General features: G+C 43.7%; 1 protein-coding gene and 1 long non-coding RNA gene across 15 annotated transcripts in view; one reads left to right on the top strand and one right to left on the bottom strand.

Annotated features, from left to right (window-relative positions):
* Nucleotides 1-1,094, top strand: part of LOC120563936 — a 2,682-nt gene extending 1,588 nt beyond the window's left edge. The window contains exons 2-3 of the long non-coding RNA XR_005640034.1: nt 307-484; nt 851-1,094. This is a non-coding gene — a long non-coding RNA (uncharacterized LOC120563936). The remainder of the gene's footprint in view (nt 1-306; nt 485-850) is intronic.
* brsk2a (BR serine/threonine kinase 2a) overlaps nt 1-19,522 on the bottom strand; it is a 187,503-nt gene that overhangs the window by 78,100 nt on the left and 89,881 nt on the right. The gene's annotated exons all lie outside the window — the stretch shown is intronic.

Raw genomic sequence — 19,522 nt, 5'->3', positions numbered from 1 at the left:
CTTCACAGAAACATGTTTCAGCCTCAACACCAGCATTTCAATAATTTTTAAACCACTACCAGCACCTCTAAAATAAACTCCCCAACTGATTGACCAACAGTTCATACTTCCTAATTATTCCTCCCTGCTTAATGTCCAACCCCAACATCCTCTTAATATAAGATACATGCAATTAAGGACATAAGAATTTTCTCACAATACTTGCATTGTGACTTGTCTCAAATATGTTATAATATCTAATTAACCTCTGCCTCTCAGTGACCCAAATATCAACCTTGCCTCCCCTTCTCTGTCTTGTCCTGTTAGGACGGTGATTGCCTGGTACTCCCTGTGCCCCTTTCACCTGTCTGTGACGACACCCCAGAGGAAACCCTCAATGTGCTGTGCTGAGCTGAACCTGGAGTGGCATGGCTAGGGGGAAGGGGATCTAGGAGATGCCCTGGAAGACACCGGCGTTTCATCTGAATCTGGCTGGGCCGAGCAGGTAGTCTTTGAACATAGCTTCAAACGTAAGGCTTTGACTGAGAGCACAAAGGATCAGAGCGTGACGGGGGGGGATACAAAGAAGATTACCGCTGCAATTGCCAGTGTCCATGCATGATTGTGTGTATGTGAGCATATCTTCAGTTTGATCTCTTTGTAGTTGTATTGGGATGTTACTTAAAGAAACTATATTAGCAACTATTTAATATGTGTTTACGGACATGCACGCAGAGTTTATGTGTGCAGATGCAATCTTTGAAAGTGTAAAGCTGATGTGTTGTGAGTGTCACATGTATGTAATCTATTAACTGGACCAGGGATGGAGATTGGCATTGTCACATACTATATATACTTTTCATTAACACAGATATGGACAAAAGCAGGCTGTGCAGCCGACCCGAGTTTGCAACTCCACTGAATGACCAAGTGCATCGATCTCTCCTCTCCTTCGCCCTCCTCCCAAATCAATAGCATCAAAAGCTCTCGTATTCACAACAATGTCAGAATAATGACACCAACCAGGGACTTATGGGCTGGAGAGGCCACCATTGACTGACCCGAGGCCTCCATCCTGGCTCTGCACTCTTTACTTTCCATGCCGCCTTGTGATTAATGATCTAAAGTGGAGGGACCGCTGGAGGAAGACACAGAATGAGAACTTAGGTCCATGGCTCATTGAGCATGAAGAGCCGAGTGGCATTTGGTTTCGCTGTGCTGGAAGCTGTTGCATTGCTTCAAAGTCATGGTTTCAATCATTTCTCCCACTGGCTTTGACAAATCAGGGATGAATAGTAACGTTTTTGAATAAAAGCTCAGCTGATTGCATCCGCAGAATCGGCCATTTAGGAGAAGCAGGCTAGAGAACTGAGGGTCAGAAGTAAAGAGTCAATGTAAAAAAAGAAGAAAGAAAGAAAGAAAGAAGAGGTAAAAAGAAAAAGAAAAACACACTGGGAAACATGACTGTGTATAGTAGTAACTCATCATTAATGGAAACAGTTAACAACAATATCTGCACAGAGTTGTGAAAATGTGACTAATCAAGTCATTTTCAAAGGCTGAAGAACATTCTGGCTGTTTCTCTCCTGCTCTGCATCATTGAGCCATGTGCCAGCACTGATTTGGTAATGAGCTTTTTCTGTCTCACTTTACTGTCTCTTCATAAGTAATTGTGTTTAGGGCTGGGACGATTACCTAAATGCGTTGACACAAATAAGTTGCGTTGACGCGTCACTAAATAAAATAAATAAATAAAACTTGTGTGCAAATTAATTAATCAGTCCTTCCAGGATTTCACGGCCTTTTTTTGAGATTGTTGATTTTGCAGGAGCTTTTGTAAAAAATTGCGATAAAAGTTGAAATGTTGCAATGAAGTTGTGGGAGACAGTGAAAGTTGCAAAAAGAGTTTACATTTTTTGTATAGTTCTTTTAAAATAAAAAGGAAACTTGTTTCAGGGAGAATAAAACTACTCTGGGCTGAGTTTTCCTAGTAACCTTACCAAAAAGGCTCAGGATGCTGCAAATGTTGGTATAATATGAAAATGGCTGGTGGATTTAAGACAAAAAATAATAATTTATTGAATGAATCAAATTTGAACATATGTGTCAGTGGCTTGTTGATCTTTACATACTGGCCTGGGACTCACATTCATACAGTTTGATAAAGTACTTATTGGACATAGCTGTCCTCAATTTAGATCATCATGTTGTCTCATCTCCAGTTTTTCCTTCATCCACCGTGTGCGTTTGTGTGTGTCAGCTAGCAGGGGACTGTATGAGCCCCCCCCCCCCGGGGGGGAGGAGAAGCGGCCCGGGGGGGGAGGAGGAGGAATGTAGCCTGGAGCCTCCCGTGTCATGCCATCTCGTCTCATGCCATCCCGCCTGGTGCCATCCCCGCCTCCAAACTTTGGTCTTCAGGTCAGTTCCAGTATTAGGCTACAGGCGAGAGAGTGGTGGATAAGACGAGGACTGTGTGTCGGCGTTGTTCAGCAGCAGTTGTTGGGTATGTGAGTGGAAATACATCTAACATGTTAACGCATATCCAACGCCATCACCCAGATGTGCCAATCACTGGAATGAGACACAACAAACTGTCCAACTTCTCCTCCCTACTGTGCTTAACCAGCCTTTAGATACAAATTAAATTAAAGGGAGAAGACCTTGGATGTTAAACAAGAGCTTATTCATTATTTTTCCTACTGTTAAAAAAAGGAAATACAGGCTACTCTTTTTGCAGTTGCTCTTTCCTCCTGAAAGTGACTTTATTTTGTGATTGGATTGATAGCCTACATCTGGCTTCAGGTTGCACTACAAATTAATTTTACTTGAACAGTGCAGTGTTAGACAATTATAATAAATAGAGATTTGAACCTTATTGAAATTTGTTTTGTGTAAATTGTTAATAATTGAGCAATGGGAAAATAATCGCTAATTGACAAATAAATCGTTAGATTAATCAAAAAATGTATCGTTAGATTAGTCGACTAATCGAAAAAATAACCGCTAGATTAATCGTTTAAAAAATAATCGTTTGGAACCGCCCTAATTGTGTTTCATGATCTCACAGCTGAACTTTTCTGACATCTCTCCTGAAACATCTCTAATGGGTGTCAGGATGTATTAATTATGGGAGCTGATGTATTTGAACTTTTTGAATAAAGCCACTTTCTGCCAAATATTTTATAAACAAGTACTTTTGGGATTAAAAGAATATTTTCAACCAATCTGACACATGATGGCGTTAAGTCCATGGAAATTGGTGGGTGAAAGCCACACTTTCACCACACATAAGTTAATGCAATAACAACAGGGGTGTTTAGTGGATCAAGAATGTACTACTTGCCATTATTTTATACTGTAAGATGTTGTCAATATGCGGTGTGGTAGACAAGTTGGAAGAAATATCTGGAATAACTTTGAGGTGCAAAAAGATCTTGAAGCGGAACAGTTTTCTGAATGACTACTATAAAATGAGATATGTGCACTTTATTTAAATCCTTTGACTTGCTATGGGAGTTCCCTGTAGGCCCGTGTTGGCATATTTACGTTTGCCTCCCTTAAAGCTGTTTAGCCTGGCAGAACAGCCAGGAAAACCCACGTCCCAGTGGGAAAAAACATGTCTCCTTCTGTGTTAACTTGTGACAGCTCTTTCTGTTCCAGCTTCCAAAGCATCAGTGGTCGATTTATCATCTGGCAGTGCTGGGACATCCAGCGAGGAGAAGGCAGGGGAGGACCCTGACTGTGAGCCCGATTTCCCCTGCCATTAATCTGAGACACTGAGAGAGAACGAAGGAGGGCAGGGGAGCGAGGACAGGAATACCCTGCTTGAGTCAAGGAGAAGCTCTTTATGATCGCCACCTTCTAACCACCCACATATCCAATGAGCCTCATGCACACACACACACACACACACACACACACACACACACACACACACACACACACACACACACACACACACACACACACACACACACACACACACACTCTGCAACTGTGCTTCTATTTCTTATAGGCTTCGCCCTCTAAGAGCTGTTGCTATTGGTTTATCCCTTTGCGCATGTGCAGTCGGGAAGATTTCTTTCACGCCCTTGTGCCCTGCACGGGCCTCTATTATCTATTACGTCCGCAGTTACTGTATATCACAGTTGGGCGACCATAGATCTGCTCCCAGTTTTTGTTCAGCCAGCAAGCAGTTTGAAGACTTTGAAGAACAGCGGTGTCCGCCCATGTACTGACTGACGGACCGGCTACATCCTGCCGTCAGATCTCCACCCGAGCTGCGAGGCGTGCCTCGGCCCCGTTCTCCAGATTGGCACCCCGCCAGCCACCAGCAGTTCTGCGCCCGCTTACCGACGGAGTAACCAAAGCGGCAGGCGGTGGCAGCCGGCCGGACAGTCGGGTAAGGTAAGGATACCACCAGCGGCGACACCCAGACATCCAGAAAGGAGACCTCTTTGGCGGGCACGAGCTGACTCAATCCCCCCGAAGGCGGTTCTCTTGCCGGCTCTCCCTCCTCCCCGTTGGGAGGACTGGAGCTTGAAACAGCAGAGGATTACGGAGCTCCGCCAATCGGCTGTCTCCGTTCCAGAAGGGGAGCTCCGTACCAGCAGCTTTTCTCCCCCACAGCGGGCGGGCTCCCTGCCCACTGTTAAGGGTTTTGTTCGCGACCTGTGTGAATGCTGAGTAGCATTCCCCAACCCGGGAGACGGGCGGCTCCGATGTTTTGCTCTGCACCGTTCACCAGGGCTCAAGGAAACGGAGTCCGCAGTCCTGCCACTGCGGTAGAGCTTGGCCTCCATTCCGCCCCCGAAGGCCCCTTTTTCGGCCGTTGGGAGCCCACACCTCCGTCTCCCCGAATCAGGTCCATGCTCACTTCACTGACCGCGCGTACCTGTGTACCGCCTAGGTGACTGCAGCGCAGAACAACATCGCTCTACTGTCTCCGCCATGACCGCTAAGCTTTGGCTGTTCCGCGCTAAGGCTGGGGCAGCCACGAGCTGTAAGTAGTGGAGGGGATGAGGAAGCATACCTCCTAGAGAGCTGCGCTTTGGCCACAACGGCGGCACCGAGATGTCAGCTCGGGGAGACGGCACCTCGCGGTCTGCGCCTCTCCAAGCCCCGGCTCCAGCTCCACCTACCGCATGGTAAAAACTATCATGCTATCCCGAGTTCAGATAACGGCTCTGACGCCTTGCACACATGTGGTGCCATAGGCAGAGCCTGGTCACTCCCGAACTGTGTAAACAGCGGGAGCGAGCGCCCACTCAGTATGTGCGGTGCTACACAGTCACTCCTCACCCCCGGCGTCCCCCCGGAAGGGGAGAGCTCTGACTCGATGACTGCCCCGCCATGCATCCCCAGGATAGCGGTGCACTCTCTGTTGCTATGGCAACAGACAACACACGGATGTGCGCGCGCCCGCTCTCGGAGGGAAAACTTGCTACCCCTGAATGCATGGATGTCAAAGCTTATCACAAAAGGCTATACGCCACAGTTTGCCAGCCCTCCACCTGGTTTTGCCAGTGTATTGAAAACAACCACGTCATCTCAGGGGAGATAGATGCTCTGAGGTCAGAGCTGGCAGAGCTGCGGGCAAAGGATGCTTTTTTCCCCACATCCCTCCAGGAGAAGAGAACAACGTTTCTATTCCGGTTACTTTCTCACACCAAAAAAGACCCAATTCAACCGGTGAATTATGAAGCGCTCATTCCACATGCTGACGATCAGATACATGTTGGAATGCGTGCGGCCCCACGAATGGTTCACCTCCGTGGATCTGACAGATGCATATTTTCACATCTGTATTGTCCCCAAACACAGGAAATTCCTGTGCTTCTCCTTTCAGGGAGCTCATTTCCAGTACAATCGGCTACCATTCGGCTACTCGTTAGCCTCCCGCACATTCTCCAAATGCACGGAGATGGCGTTACAGCCGTTACGCAGGAAAGGGATCGAAGCCCTTTTTATTTGGACAATTTAATCATTATGGCTCCTTCTCAGGAGAAGGCTGCACTTCACACAATAGAGGTCGTGCAGCACCTTCAGACATTGGGTTTTGCCATAAACTGGCAAAAGAGCTCGCTGGTCCCTTCACAGACTAGAATAGTTTATCTGGGCGTTGACATAAACTCAGCCACTATGAGCGCCAAACTGTCAGCGCCAAGGCTGGACGCACTAAGCTCTCTTCCTCTGGGTCTCCTCCACATGAGAAAAATTCAGAGATGGTTCGGTCGCCTACACCTCGACCCGACACGGAACAGGAAGCGAATGCTGACCATCCCTCTCTCTTAACCCCCGGACCCTGTCATCCTGGGTTCCCCTGGGGAGAGTGACGTCACACTTAATCGGTGTACACGGACGCGTCTCTCACCGGCTGGGGGGGGCATGTGAGAATCGCACGTGGTGGGAGGGAGATGGCCAGATTATCCACTTCCCCACATAAATTGCCTGGAGTTGTCCATGGTGCTGAAAGTGTTTAAACATTTCGTCCAAGTGGTGACAGGGAGTCATAAGGACAGACAACATGACAGCAGCAGTGTACATAAACATCGTTATAAAGCCCTTTCACAATCATGACATGGGCCTTACAATCAGTATTAGGCCAATTCATAATCATGATTGTTTTTATCAAAATAATATATTATTTAATACATTAAACTTGTTCAGTGTGAGGAATAAGTTCTATGTTCTGCTTATGGACCTTGTGTTGAAGGTGACATTGACCCAATAGCAACAGCTCTTAGAGGGCGAAGCCTATACAAAATAGAACGATAGTAATGTATTGTAACTCCAGATTCTATGAGTATAGGCATAGCCCTCTAAAGGCCGTTTTATGGTCGTGCGTCGAATCAACAGCGTACCCCGCTCGGCCGTGGCTTGGTAGCATTGCATTTCCCCCCCGACTCATTTCCTGGTTCTCCTTCTCCATAAACAACATGAAATCAAGGGGAGGGTTAACTTTTCCTGCTACAGATTTCCCACCGTGGTCAGAAAACACAGGGGAGACACTTTGTTTTTCTCACTATGACTCTAGAGTCGGTACTCGCTCGCCATCATCGCTGTCACTTCTCCCTCGTTCGATCACCCGCTCCCCACAAACACACACACACACACACACACACACACACACACACACACACACACACACACACACACACACACACACACACACACACACACACACACACACACACACACACACTGGTGCACAAGTATAAACATCAGGCCACTTAGGTAGGCTACGGCGAAAGCTCTGCGTGGAGCCTCCGCACAACCATAAAACAAGCTTAAGATTCAGACCACCTGCTTCACCAACATTGGCTGAAGAAAAATGGAAGCAAATATATGGTCGCGCAACTGTGATATACAGTAACTGCGGACATAATAGAGGCCCGTGCAGGGCACAAGGGCGCAAAAGAAATCTTCTCTTAGAGGGCTATGCGTATACTCATATAATCTGGAGTTACAATACGTAATTATCGTTATAGCAGTTCGAAATACAAGCCCAAATCAGAAAAAGTTGGGACAGTATGGAAAACACAAACAAAAAAAGAAAGTAGTGATTTCTAAATGTACTTTGATTTGTATTTCATTGCAGACAATGTGAACACAAAATATTTCATGTTTTGTCTGGTCAACTTAATTTCATTTGTAAATATACATCCTTTCCTGTTATTCAGATCTGCAACACATTCCAAAAAAGGTTGGGACAGGAGCAATTTAGGGCTAGTAATCAGGTAAATTGGTTAAATAATGATGTGATTTGAAACAGGTGATGTCAACAGGTGATTGTAATTATGATTTGGTACAAAAGTAGCATCCAAGAAAGGTCTAGTCCTTTAGGAGCAAAGATGGGCCGAGGATCGCCAGTTTGCCAAGAAATACGTGAGAAAATTATTGAAATGTTTAAAAACAATGTTCCTCAAAGAAAGATAGGAAGACATTTACTTATTTCACCTTCAACAGTGCATAACATAATCAAAAGATTCAAGGAAAGTGGAGGAATTTCAGTGCGTAAAGGACAAGGGCGCAAGCCTAAGCTGAACAACCGTGATCTCCGATCCCTCAGGCGGCACTGCATCAAGAATCATCATTCATCTATAAGCGATATCACCACATGGGCTCAGGACTACTTTGGCAAACCTTTGTCAAGTACCACAATACGTAGTTACATCCACAAATGCCAGTTAAAACTGTACTGTGCCAAAAGGAAGCCCTATGTTAACAGTGTCTAGAAGCGCCGTCGACTTCTCTGGGCTCTGAGGCATCTGGGATGGACCATCACACAGTGGAGACGTGTACTGTGGTCAGATGAATCAGTATTTTAGGTATTCTTTGGGAGAAATGGACGCCGTGTGCTCTGGACCAAAGAAGAAAAGGATCATCCAGACTGTTACCAGCAACAAGTCCAAAAGCCAGGGTCTGTCATGGTATGGGGTTGTGTCAGTGCCCTTGGAAAAGGTAACTTGCACTTCTGTGATGGCACCATTAATGCTGAAAAGTACATAGAGATTTTAGAGCACAATATGCTGCCTTCAAGAAGACATCTTTCCAGGGACGTCCATGCATATTTAAGATAATGCAAAACCACATTCTGCACACATTACAAAGTCCTGGCTGCGGAGGAAGAGGATACGGGTACTTGACTGGCCTGCCTGCAGTCCCGACCTGTCTCCAATTGAAAATGTGTGGCGCATTTTGAAGCGTAAAATGCGACAACGAAGACCCCGTACTGTTGTCCACCTTAAGACTTGTTTGCAGCAAGAATGGGACAAAATTACACCTGAAACACTTCATCACTTGGTGTCTTCAGTCCCTAAACGTCTTTTAAGTGTTGTGAAAAGGAATGGCAACATTACAAAGTGGTAAATGCTTTACTGTTCCAACTTTTTTTGAAATGTGTTGCAAGAACCAAAATAGGAATTTAGTTTTTTTTGAAGAAAAAAAACAAACAATAAAAATCATGAGGAACACATTAAATGATGTGCTGTTGTATTGTCTGCAATGAAATACAAGTCAAAGTACATTTAGAAATTACTACTTTCTTTTTTTATTTGTGTTTTCTATACTGTCCCAACTTTTTCTGATTTGGGGTTGTATATAAACTTGTGTTATTTAGCATGCATGCATGCTGCGTGCGTGCGTGCGTGCATGCAGCGTGCGTGCGTCTCACTAACTCACTCACACTCACACACACACAAACACACACACACACACACACACACACACGCACACACACACACACACACACACACACACACACACACACACACACACACACACACACACACACACACCCACTCTGTTTTCAGATGTATCCTCCTCAGAGCACTGGCATCCATGCGGTTGAAGATCATTACTGGATAGCTTAATTTCCATCTGGAAGCGACTACTAGGAGAGGAGAGAGAAGGTTTAAAAAAGAGATGTCTCCACTTGCGCACCTCTCTCACTTTCAAACTTTATCTTTCAGAAGCCCTAAGCCAATGCTGGCAGATGGTAGTAGCTTATGCTGGCTTAGCTTTCTTTCCCCGAGGCACTGGCTCTGAGAAGCTTGTTGCCCTTAGGCACAGATCTGTGAGCTGCTTTCCACTCCTGCTCTCTAACCCTGAATGTTCTACGTGGGGGCTACAGCTCTGAACTGGGATCAGTGTTTGAAAGGAAACACAATGTGTTACTAGGGGCTTATTCCTCCAGCTTTTTATGGCCATTTGGAAAGCCCCTGTATCAGGGCGTGGGAATCCCCTCCACCAGGGCAAAGGGCAGGAGTTGAATACCTATCGTCAACCACCCTAGCTCTGTGTACTGTATTTAATTGTCTCTCTCACTGATCCTCACACAAATGCACAAGCACACACAGATTCAATAAGCAGGAATGTTAAATAGTGTAATTAAATGTTGATCTCTTCAGTTTTGTTCCCTCTACATACTTGAATTCACAAATTACAGAGATTCTGTAATGTCAAGCATGTATGTGGGTGGTGACTAGAATAGAAGGCAATATATTCTTCATTACAGTTTGTATGTACTGGAGGTGACAAAGTTCCAAACACAAATGGTTATGACAAATTAATCCCTTCATATAGCCTAGTCTGTGTGCAATTAATAGAAGAGAAAATGTAGTGAATCCCTCCAACAATAGCTATTTCTTACCAAAGCAGATAAAAAAAAAAGCACAAAAGTAAGAAACCCAGCAACCATTTTCAAACCTGGATATAAATACATTATCAAAATAAATCTGAACATAAATTAATAAAATGTTTGTATTTTGGATGTTGGTTTATTGATTTACTTTAAAGTTTGGCCTGGCCTCATTACTATAGGACTGTAGACATGCAGATGTGCAATATAGTAAATCCTTGCCACAAAATCTCTGCTTTTGTCAACCATTTCTGTTTCCAATCAGTCTGTGGGCTCACTTTCATTCCCTTCCGTTTTGTTATCCAGTTACTCCATGTACTTTCTCTTGGGCTCATTTCTCAGTTTCTGCCAAATTTTGCCCTCGTTCTTTCTCTAACCATTAGTGTTTTCTGACTCATTTATCTCCCCTTCCCTCTATTCATCCTCTCACCTATCCAGACAAAAAGAGAGAAAGAGAGGGAATACACCAGCAGAAAGCTGTTGAGTCATACTGTGCAGGAGGGAGACAGCATGTCGAAGATCAAACAATGCTCACTCGCTACTCAATGAAAGCACTCTTGCTGTCTGTGTCGCTCCCACCGCTTCTTTCCTCCCTTATCATTCACTAAATCTCTCTATCTCCTCCACCTTCTCTTTCGCTCTTTTTGCATTTTTAGTCAGCAGTGACGTTAGTCTACCCAGCCTGAATTCCCCTGAAACCCGTTAAACCCTACCAGCCAAAGCAACATCAGTAATAACAGAGGCCCAGACCAACAGAACAGCTTCAAAAGCAGGAAGAGCAGTTTAGCCCTGGAGTGCTGGAGCCAGGAGGGAGGCACACTGACGCACGCATACAGAAAAACTATTTATTTAGCCTGCGTGAAATAAGACATTTGCTCAACGGCTCCTTTATAAGTTAACTCCCTGCACAAAATAGTGATCTCTTAGTAAATACAATAATAATGGTACTTTACTGACAACAGATATGGAAGTTATATGCCATGAAGAAGGTAGGGATTACATACCTTGCTCAAAAGAACCTGCCGCTTCTCACTTCATTAATACAGTGTATTCTAACAACTAGTGCAGTGCCCGTTCAAAACATGCCTGTCTGAAACGGGCTAATTGCTTGGCCTCCTGTATTGCTAATTTCAGCGTTCTCCAGAACCATTGTACTACATTTACCTGACAGAGCAATGTTTTGGTTACATTGCAGATTCAGATTTTACTCGTAAAATATCACAATTAAAATACGATGCATATTATTCATTAAACTATCCAGCATTAAATTAGTGTTGGAAGCTCCACCTGGAACAGACGTTAAGTCAATTTATTGTGCTGATATAATGCCTCTCTTTTCACTTGAAGTAAACATTTGAATGCAGGACTTGTACTGTGCGGTCATAGGCGGTTTTATCATGGGTTAGGTAGGCAATTGCCTAATAATATATATTAGTATACTAATATATATACAGTACAGGCCAAAAGTTTTGGTCAAATAGCCCTTACACAGCCTGGAGGTGTGTTTGGGGTCATTGTCCTGTTGAAAAATAAATGATGGTCCAACTAAACGCAAACCGGATGGGATGGCATGTCGCTGCAGGATGCTGTGGTAGCCATGCTGGTTCAGTATGCCTTCAATTTTGTATAAATCCCCAACAGTGTCACCAGCAAAGCACCCCCACACCATTACACCTCCTCCTCCATGCATCACGGTGGGAACCAGGCTTGTAGAATCCATCCGTTCACCTTTTCTGCGTCGCACAAAGACCCGGTTGTTGGAACCAAAGATCACAAATTTGGACTCATCAGACCAAAGCACAGATTTCCACTGGTCTAATGTCCATTCCTTGTGTTTCTTGGCCCAAACAAATCTCTTCTGCTTGTTGCCTCTCCTTAGCAGTGGTTTCCTAGCAGCTACTTGACCATGAAGGCCTGATTTGTGCAGTCTCCTCTTAACAGTTGTTCTAGAGATGCGTCTGCTCCTAGAACTCTGTGTGGCATTCATCTGGTCTCTAATCTGAGCTGCTGTTAACTTGCGATTTCTGAGGCTGGTAACTCGGATGAACTTATCCTCAGCAGCAGAGGTGACTCTTGGTCTTCCTTTCCTGGGGCAGTCCTCATGTGAGCCAGTTGCCATGTGAGCTGCACTTGGGGACACATTCAAAGTTTTTGCAATTTTCCGGACTGACTGACCTTCATTTGTTAAAGTAATGATTGCCACTCGTTTCTCTTTACGTAGCTGATTGGTTCTTGCCCTAATATGAATTCTAACAGTTGTCCAATAGGGCTTTCGGCTGTGTATCAACCTGACTTCTGCACAACACAACTGATGGTCCCAACCCCATTAATAAGGGAACAAATTCCACTAATTAACCCTGACAAGGCACACCTGTGAAGTGACAACCATTTCAGGTGACTACCTCATGAAGCTCATTGAGAGAACAACAAGGGTTTGCAGCGCTATCAAAAAAAGCAAAGGGTGGCTACTTTGAGGAATCTAAAATATATATATATATATATATATATATATATATATATATATATATTATATATATGTGTGTGTGTTTTATAAAACACAACCAGTTACACCTGTTGCATCGTGCCTATTTGTTTCACATAGCCGTCACACATCCTGGTAGCCCAGGCAGAGGAAGCAGGGAGCCCGGCACAGCCTGCTGGGGAAGCTGCTTATATATAGCGTGCAGAGCGGCCAGAGAAACAAGCGCAACTGCCGGCAACAAAACTACCTGTACAACATATTGGAGAGACCAAGAGCCTGGCCGTTCATCTATCATGCGTTTGTGTATGTTCATTTTCTTCATCATTCATGTACTGTACATGTAGGGTATTCTGTTGTGAAGTTCTGGAATTTCTTTGCAGGAATCATAGACTGCAAAAATAATGGACGTAGCATCTTATAAAGTAACGTTAAAGCGGAGTTTTTTTTACACGAGACATGCTCAATTGAGAGATTAACCTTTATTGTGTGGTTGTTTAGTTTTAGTCACAGTTTATTAAGATTGAACACTGTCCAAACTGCCCCAAATTTGAAATACCAAGTTTTTTTAGATAATTTTTTGGGGGGTTTCCCTTTAATCGAAAGTGACAGTGGATAGACAGGAAAGGGGGAGAGAAAGGGAGAGGATGACACGCAGCAAAGGGCCGCAGGTCGGATTCGAACCCGGCCGCTGCAAAGGACTCCGCCTACATGGGGCGCACGCTCTTACTGGGTGAGCTAGAGGTCGCCCCTGAAATGCCAAGTTCAGTGGGTACCCAGCAATACACCCGCCAAGTGTGAAGTAGATCTGATGAACGGTCTTTGAGATATCTGCAATAGAGCTGAAGATCTTAAAAGTCGGGTTCGGTCTTAATTTCTATCATTTTACACGGTCTCGGGCTCAGGCTCGGGCTTGCGCTCGGGCTTGCACTCCGGGTTGCGCGGTAAATGAGCGGTCATGTGATGCGTTTCAATTAGCGCGAAAATGGATGCTGAGGAGGTGAAATGGAGACTGGCCTCTGGAGGACTTATTTTATTTCTTTGTTCCAACTTCCAAGTGGCCTATAGCCTACATTAGTCATTAATAAATGATGTTAAAGCTACATTGTGTAAGAATTACTCCCATCTAGCGTTGAGATCATATATTGCAATCAACTCTCTCTCGCCACGCAGTACTGCAGCTACGGTAGCCTTCACGCTTCAAAAAGCGAAGGTGTACAAAAGGTCGTCTATCAGCTGTCGTTGTTGGAGTTCATGTGTTCTCTTAATACATCCATGAGTTCATGTCGGAGAGTGGCGTGGACGCGCGCTTCACACCACGAGTGGGCACGCGCGCCACCCGACGGAAAGGAGAGAGAAAGAAAAGGAGACTGCAGCGGTCTGGAGGATAATTAACTAGTTGGGATTTGGTGTGTGCCTCCAAATCCGCTCCAATGTTAACTCTTTTTTTCTGATGACACCGGTCTCTTGCTCTTTTCAATATCTGTTTTCTTTTTCTGGGTGAAAAATAAGAAAGACTCCTGTTCCTGAAATGTGGATTTTGAATACGTGTGGTCCTCCATGTTTCCTTCTTCAAACTTGCCGGGGCCGGGAAGCGACGATACCCATTAGCAGCAGCTGTGAGTCGAAAACGCGAAAGGCGGAGCAGTAGCCTGTATGTCCCTTCCGGCTAACGTATTTCAAGATGGCGCATCATTATGGAGCGTCTACCCCAGTTCATGCAAGCGCAATGTAAAATTCCAAGCTAATAGGAATACTTGAAATTGATGGTGCAGGTAAATATTCATGAAAAAAGGACAAGTTTGTGAAGGGCAATACAGATTTTGATAATTAACAACTACAAACAAAAAAAACTAAAAATGTATAAATGACTCATTCTTGACAAAAGGCAAAAGAGCTGTGTGCATGCGCACATTTGAATAATGTCGGGTTGTAAATGGGTTCGGGCTTTTAAAAAGCTGTCAATCAAAATGTACTTGTCGGGCTCGGGCCGAATTCTGTCGGGCTCGGGCCTTGTCGGGCCTAACTTTTAAGGCACGATTACACCTCTAATCTGAAAGACGTGTGTGCGTGCGTCTTCACACACACACACACACACACACACACACACACACCTTTTTAGGTTATTCTGAGTGCTCGGACTATTAAGTGTCCATTATTATTCCTGAATAATATAGATTTACAGCATTAGCTCTGCTTCAGGTATAAATCAATTTCCCTCCATCAGAAAGTTCAATCTTTGTATAAAAATAAAATAAAATAAATAAAAATGCATGACCAGGTGCAAGGGTATTAGCCTTCTAACAATAAGATAGCAGCATTTCAAGCTGGTATTTTATCGAATACTACTGGATTTAAGACCAAATGTGTCTGGTCACCATTTACCTTTGATGTTCTCTATAGCTGATAGAGTCTAACAATATCAGAAATTTAACTGTGATAAAATTACCATATTTTTTAACCACATAATGTAGACACACATACACAAAGTTAAACTGTACAGCCAAGTATTCTCTAAAGCCAGTCCCTCCAGAAAAACGTGATTATGCGATCGCATAATTCAATGGATAATCAGCCAAAGTCCGCATATTTATGCGGGGGCCGCATTTTTTCAAATACGCCGCATTTTCGCCGCATAAATTGCAGATTTCCGCGCAAAATATGCAGGGCTTGCATGATTTCATAATCCCCGCATTTTCGTTGCAAAAAAGTCATATATCTTAGCAGAAAGTTGACAAAATGTTGCGTTTACTTCACACAAGAGCAGCCATTTTCCCCTGTTGCCATGGGAACGTTATGAAGTGACATAATTACACGACGTGAACATCATCGAAAAGCAGGGTGTTGGGAATCACTTTTTTTCTCTTTTTCATCAAACCACAGTTTTTGCAAGTTCCCGCAATTTTTGCAAGTTCCCGCAATTTTATCGCATAAAACTGCATAAATATCCCGCATATACCATCGGATTTTTTAAGAAAATGTGCCGCATAATCAAGGATTTTTGCCCGCAACAATCACAAAAAAACTCTGCATTTTTCTGGAAGAACTGTAAAGCATCCTGCGTGTGTGTTTATAGGAGTATGTATTCCATTTCAGTTTGCATGTTTGTTTTTGGGTGTTTGGTTATATGGAGAGGGGGCACATGGGCGTGGGAAGCCAATTTCATGTACACGACTGCATTTACATAATATATCCCCAACAACTACAAACAGAGTGAAATGTGGTGTGAGGCGATGAAGTTCTGGGTGGCTTCAAGGCAGTAATCTATTTTCACATTCTGAAACAATGTATGAGATTGCGAGCATCGCCAAAAGGCAGCAAATACTGAATGATCCACTTAGTTATCTAACAAGCGCTCTGATTGGCAGATCTTACAAAAAATCCCCACCCCTTTGCAGCATCAGCCTCATCAGCATGTAAATATATGCAAGAATACGTCCTCAGAAGCTCATCACCTGCGCGGTGGAAAATGCAAGCTTCACACACTCTTTTCCGCCAGCAAGGCAAACAAGTCTCATTGCCAGAGGTAACTAATGCCTGATTGCACAGCAGAAAATATCTCAAAATGTTCAGGCTGTCATATGTTTGACTGTGCAAAAAGTTCCTGGATGTTGTTGACTTGCTAGAAACATATGGCACACATACCAAATAATCTCATGTTTGCCAGATATCCACACTCTAGTATATTTGTGCTGAAGCCATCTCAGATTTGAATACGAAAGACTGAATTCAGCTGCTGCAGATTTTGTGGATTAAGCATGCAATTAAAAAAAGTAGTCTGAGAGAACTTTTTGGGCAGAGTGTGAGGAGACAGTCTCCCCCATTAAGATGATCAGAGGCAGTGATATTTCTCCTCTTCTGAATCTTACTGCCGAGATGTCGTGGTGGATTCAAAATATTCCACTCTGAATTCTGGCCTGATGTGACTGGATCTCAGGCCACAGAGCCGAGCGAGAGTGACACTGTCAGAGGAATGTTCTGCCCGAATCCTAAACGGGAACATCAGAGCAAACATGAATGAAGACACGGCGGGCAGATATGGGAGAGATGAGAGGAGAGATGGGAAGAACAATTTAAGAAAAAGAAATCTGCGGCAATGAGGCCAGTGACAGGGAGATGGAGAAATACTGATAAGGATAGATAAATAGAGAGAGGCTAGGAGAGACATAGTCAAAACACAGAGAGAAAGTGGGGCCTAGGAGGGCGGGGCACAGAGACTCAGATCTATTTTTAATGCGTCTGACTGGGGATCAGTAAAAGGAATGTATAATTACAGCCTCATGAATAATGCAAGCAGGCTTCTTTTAATTAGCCACACCAGGCCCGATGCAGCAACTGCAGCAGACAGGACAAACGTGCATGTGCACACTTACACTCATCTACTGTATATACATACTTGTACACAAACAGATATGTTGTCCACAGAAAATTATGTTACCGGTATGTGTGTTACTTTTGAAACATATGTGTGTGCAAGCTAAACATGTACTCACACTCCTCAAGGGGGCACAGGAGTCAAATAAAGAGGCAAATGATGAGCTAAGGATTGGTACCTTGGTGATGACTCTCTGATAGGCTTCACAGTGAGAGGAGGCCCTAGACACCACTCAAATAGTTGCACACTGTCTGGCTGTCATGTGTTAGATAACCCCCAATATAGAAGTATGAATTATTAAACATCTGACTGGATAATATTACAAAACCTCGCTGTAACCATAGAAAGACATGTTGGCAGCGGCAGTACACTCTTTCTGTATTTTTCACACACATGCACGCAAGCCCACACGAACAAGCACGAAAAACATGCAATTTCTGGCATACAAGCCATGCAGAAACGCCAACTGTGTGGGCTAGAAAAGAGAGGGGAGAGGGAATCTGATTCTAAGAAGCAATTAATCAAACCTTTCTCATCTATAATTCAGCTTGAGTTATTTCATTAATTAACAGTGTTTGGGTTGTCTATGCAACATCTTCATTATCAAACACGGATCAAGCCGGAAGAGACTTCAGTGACATGAGTTCTCATCAACCTGTCTTGATAACCAGCTTACTTTCCAAATGGAGATTGAAATGGATGGTCGAATCTCAACCAGGAAAAACTCAACTAAACTCTGTCCGCACATCAAGAGAAGGCAGGAAGCAGGATCCAAGTTGGAACGCCACATCAAGACGCCGGCAGGATGTTATTTGGTTGTTATCTGGCAACTCGACTTCTCCCATCTTCAGAGCCTTAATTTGTAAGCTAATTTGTGGCTGGCAAAGACAGACTTGAGTATGGGAGAGGATATTGGATGTAATTTGATGTCTCACTCCATCTTCGTTTGTTGATTTGAGCTTAATTGGCAATGAGGGTGCTGCGCTCCCGCTTTGGGGCAGGCAGGGGAGATGACGGCTTGAGCACACAGACTGAAAATGAGTCCATGTTTTAACATGGACAGCAAGAAGCACCTACTAAGAGGTACGAACTTCATGTCACACAGCTGAAGGAGAACACATCAAAGAAAACTGGACAAAAGAGAAACTTAGGCATTATGCTACCTTAACCTAGTATTGGCTTTACACAACTTTTTGACATTCAGCCTATCCATAAATAAGCGGAAAAAGAAAATAACAGCAGGGAGGATTGTCCAAGGTGAGCACAAACCCCACTATTATGGACAATATGCACAAGGTTGTTCCTTTATGGACCAACAGTGTTTGGATTGAGGACGAAACAATCTATACAGGGAGTGTGTGTGTGTGTGTGTGTGTGTGTGTTCGAGGTAGGGGGCCACCTCCCGGTGCTTGACATTGATACACACGCACACACTTTTCCAGATCAAAAGCTCAACAATACTGGCAAGTGGTTTACTCTCCCGGCTTTTCTTCCTCCTTCCTATGTCTTTGTACAGCCTTTATTCTCTACTAGCGTAAAACAAACGCTGTGCAGAAGAAAGGTCAAAGTGTCAAAGCGTATGGTCCCATCAGAAACACCTCAAGGCACAGAAACAATGAAGACAAGATGTGCATTTGTGTGTGAGATAACTGTCTTACAGCACAGAGGATTTTCACCACCCACTATTACTACGACGTGCAAGGAAAATCAACAAACAAAACACCCATGTACGCTCCTGATCTACCCAATAAGAGTGAAAACTATTATAACATGCAAATAGTATAGCATTAGTAGCTTCTTAGTCCAGCTCTTGACTCTAATTATGTTCATTCTCCTGGGTGACAAAAAAAACAGCTGCTGACATGATTTGAGTTGTTGGATTAATTCAGTCCTAGATTCTTCCAATTTACTACTAACACAATTGAAAAACACACCAATTTGATCAAAAGCACTTCTTCCATATTTCAGAGGTTGAGAATGCTTGCGAACCTGGCCAGTAGATTCAATTTAGTTAGTAGATTTGGGGACAAAATAAGCATTTAAACATAATATTTGTATTACAAGACACTTCTCTGATTATTGCTCTGCATCGAGTTGATTGGGTGAAACTCGAGGTACTGAATCACTGTGCCATCATTCCATGAGTGAAAACTAAGGTACAGTATATACAATCTTAAAAAGGCTCTCTTGAGTATCTACACATTTAGAAACATTTATTTTTAACCATTTTCAGAGATACCACCATTTAAAGTGCTGAGATGAAGGAACATGACGTTTTCCTGTTTTCTCTATTTTTACATCTATGCATACTCCTCTCTCTCAAGGACTAGGATCATTTGAGCGCCTCTTCTGGCTCAATCAATGCATCAGCTGCGGCTAGCTCATTACCCATGCCACTGCTGCATCTCAATAAGGCAACATGGGAATTTCTATTAGCCACCTTTTTTTTTTTTTTTTTTTTTTTTTTTTCTCTTTTTTTTTTTTTTTTTTTTTTCTCCCACTGCACCCAAATCCCTCTATCATTTTCACATTGTCCCCTATTCCCTCT

The sequence above is a fragment of the Perca fluviatilis genome, chromosome 8, assembly GCF_010015445.1.
Source record: "Perca fluviatilis chromosome 8, GENO_Pfluv_1.0, whole genome shotgun sequence".
NCBI classification, from domain to species: Eukaryota; Metazoa; Chordata; class Actinopteri; order Perciformes; family Percidae; genus Perca; species Perca fluviatilis.
Note: the sequence above shows the minus strand (reverse complement) of the source record. Positions and strands in the feature narration are given on the sequence as shown.